The following is a 4,028-nucleotide window of genomic DNA, read 5'->3' as shown; positions in this document are numbered from 1 at the left end:
CCCTCCCTCCCATCTCCCCTCCCTCCCATCTCCCCTGCCCTCCCTCGCCTTAGGGTTGTCTGCCCTACCAGATTAGGCCTGTGTCATAAGGAAAAGAGAGAAAGGGAGAGATTGTCGGTTGGATTAAAGGCGAACTGGAATGAAATTCTATGATCTCGTTGTTTAGACGACTCACATAAAGTTGCCGTGTGTGTGTGTGTGTGTGTGTGTGTGTGTGTGTGTGTGTGTGCGCGCACGCGTGTGTGTGTGTGTGTGCGCGTGTTTGTGTGTTTGTGTGTGTGTGTATATGTGTGTGTGTGTGTGTGCGTGTGCGAAGGGTGGCGTCCGCTTTATCCCCTGTAATGACAGCGGCCTGGCCAGGAACGCCTGTCCCCGCACTGTTGCATGCTGGGAAATCATGCATGTGTGTTTGGTGAAGGGACAGGAAGAGTTTAAAATGTCTGATTTGCACTTTTATTATTTTCATCTATCATTATGATTTAGTCTAGATTGGACAGCATGTTGAATGAATGTACGATGATGGATCGGGGCTGTTGATTGGACGATACAGAGCAGTCAGGGATTCATTCAGATATGAATTAAAGATAATCATGAGGTGACAATGTGATTGGTATGCTCAACCGTTTGTTTTAGTTACCTTCACCCAGCCCTGTGTGGGATGCAGGATCTGAGTCTGCAGAGTTGCTTTGTATGCTGCCCCCATCCACACTGACACATCCCTGTGACACTATAAAGATGTCCCTCCTCGTGAATTGAAATAAAGCATTTCAAGTGAACGTTATCCCGTTAGTAAACACATTTCCATCAAACCATAATCTGCACAGGTTGTCCACCGCCATAGTTGGACACGGTTGGCTCTGTATATACTTGTGAGCGGTCTGCAGAATACAGAACAGGGACTGAGATGTAAGTGGCTGTTGCAAAGGTGACAGTGATTTATGTGTGAACGACACCTCTCGGAGACTCAAGGGAATGTCAAAGTCGTCGAGGTCGAAATCCAACAAAAAAGAAAGTTATCTTTTCATTCCATTTAATCAGCTTGTCATATTAAAGTGAATACAACACTTTATTGTTCTTGAAGCAGTCTCTTGTAAAAAATCCCCTTTCAGGATACTAGGTTATTTAGTTTGCTCTTTTAAAGGAGATGTCTAGATACACACACATACATAGACACACACAGGTTAATGATTACTTCTGCGTGTGTGTCAACCATCAAAGAGCACACGGTGGATGGGTGCTGAATGCCAATGTGCTGTGCAGTAATGCAGCTCACATGCTTTGTCTTTCTCCCTCACACAGCCACTCACACTTGAATAGTGACCTTGGGCTATATTGTTATGCATTAGTGGACAGAGGCTCCTTATCTCTATGGGGCACAAACCAGCAGCGGGATGCTAGCGGCGTCCCTATCGGTCCTCACTGTAATAAGAATGCTTTAAATCAGCCGAGTGCAGAGATGAGACAGCAGCCTTGAGATATAAATGAGAGGTCCTGCTGTTCTGTCCGACAGGTGCTTAACACTTTCGTGCACTGTGAGGATTATTACTCTTTACGATAATGTTTTTATTCAGAGCCTGGGTAAAGAGGGGTGAACCAAGAACAGCTGACGTATAAAGGAATGTCTTGCTGATGGAATATTTGGCACACAAAGCACAATTTTCTAAATTAATTAAATTAATTTTTCTTACTTCACAATTTCCGACACCCAATTATAACACCAGCAAACTATTTTAATAAATACGTTTAAGATATTTGTTTTTGTATTGCCATGCCAAAATGTGTTAATACAATTATTTAAAAATACCAACGAAAATACTATGAAGAAAAGCCCTAATGATGAGCCCGAGATTAGTCCATTTGAAATACCGGTACGTGTATATTTACACTTACAGTTATTACTTTTATTTCATTTCATTTCAAACCTTTATTTAGACAGATTGGTCCCTTGAGATCATCGATCTCATTTACAAGGGAGACCTGCATCATTTAGTTCCACATGAAAAACAAAAACAACATACAAACAAACAACAGAGGATATCATATTTACATATTCAACATTTACAAATACCCAGAGTGTCAGAAAGCATTTCATTTAGACGTGCCTTAAATACATTCAGAGAAATAAAAATGCTCAATTTTAATTTTGCCTGTAGACTGTTCCAAGCAAGTGGAGCCGCGCACATAAAAGCTGTCTTACCTAAGACAGTCCTTACTCTTGGTACATCTAACAAGACTATATCCTGCGATCGCAGACAATAGCTGCTTGCAACTTTCTGCTTTATCAATGAACAGATATAATACGGGAGTTTGCCCAACATAGCTTTATAGATAAATTATTTATTATTTTGCCACAAAATGCATGCCATTCAAAAGATCCAGGAACACCTCCTATTTTTCAATTGTTAAATGCATTACTTTTAAATTCAAAAAGACCATATGTACCTTGGTGTGTCACTACAGTCGTTTGTCATTTCTTTATGATTGTTGCTCTAAGTTTTTTAGCACTATTTCCATCAAAGAATGACAATCTGAAGAACCGTCTGTCTGCTGCTCTGCAAAATGCATCTTACCCATCTGTTCACATCACATGAGTTGATTCATTCATCTGGAAATAAAACGGTTGATTCTCTGCAAACAGTCCTTTTGGGACTTTGAAAGCATATAAAGGCATTTCAAATCGAGAAAGAAAGCACTTATTTATTGCACGTGGTTGTAGTGTGAGAGCTTTAGTTTCATATTGCATTTCTTGTGAAGTTGGAACAGTTCCTGTGAGAGGTGCATGACATTTCCAGAAAAGTTTTAAAGTTGAATAGGCAAATCATCAGAGGTGGAATTAGCGAGGTGTGGAAATAAATAACCAGCTTCGAAGTGAAAGGTCCTGCGTGTCCCCCATGGGGGTTAGTGGGAAATATCATGGGTTATTCACTCACTCTTTGTCCTTTGTGTGAGAAAGCCATAATATACAACAGGGGGAATTTGTTCATTCACAGTCCAACTCTTCTTTATGTATCCCTTCCTCTCAACCTTTACGCCTCTTGGCCCCGATCCCACTCTCATGGATCCCTGGTTGCCTTTCTTATCCCGTCAATGTCAAATTAGGCAACTCCTTCCTCAATTAATCCAACCAATCTCTCAAGTTTAAAGGTGCCACTCCCCTCACTCACAGGAACCAATCGTTAGCCACCGTTTCCAATCCAATTAGCTCCTCCTGTAGTGCACTGCTTCCAGCCACACAATGGCATTTCATCTGTTGTGTTCAAAAGCTTCATTCCTAGTGTTTTGTATTGTTGTTACGTCATGTAGGAGAGTTTCTCAGTCCGTGGCTTCTGATCTGGTTTCATTGTCTCATGTTTTACATTTGTTTCATGTCCTGTCTGTTTTTCATGTATTTATGCTATGTTTTTATTAGAGATGTTCCGATCCGATCACGTGATCGGGGATCGGAGCCGATCACGTGATTTTCAAAAGATCGGAATCGGGAGGAAAAAAATCGGGGATCGGGATTTTTTAAAAGATTTTTTTTTTTATAAATACTTTTTAAAATGTTGTATTCAATGTTACAAAACAAAAATGACCATGTTCAAGTCTTAAAGTCATCCTGAGGCCTTAGTTTTGGTTTCAAATTACACAACATCATGTATGTGTTGCTTCTTTGGGGCTTGTTTTCATAGACCTGGTTCTTATTTCTCTCAAATCTGGCAACAGAGTGGGCAGGGCGCAGTGTCTAATTGTAGCAGTAAGCTAACGAGTACTGATAAGCTTTATTTTGTTTTGATCCAATGCTGCACAACTGAACTGATCCAATGCTGCTGTGAAAGAAAGAAGCTATATCCATGTTGGATAGAATATCCAATTTAAATAAAAAAATAACCTTAAGGGACAATTTGAATGCTTTTTTTTCTCTTAATGCATTGCATAAAGATCGGATCGGGAAAAATCGGTATCGGCAAATTGTCAAAATCAAATGATTGGAATCGGATCGGGAGCAAAAAAAGGTGATCGGGACATCCCTAGTAGAAAATATAAAA

This window comes from Notothenia coriiceps, unplaced genomic scaffold (genome assembly GCF_000735185.1).
Source record: "Notothenia coriiceps isolate Sejong01 unplaced genomic scaffold, NC01 NC01_scaffold00008046, whole genome shotgun sequence".
Classification (NCBI taxonomy): Eukaryota; Metazoa; Chordata; class Actinopteri; order Perciformes; family Nototheniidae; genus Notothenia; species Notothenia coriiceps.
Note: the sequence above shows the minus strand (reverse complement) of the source record.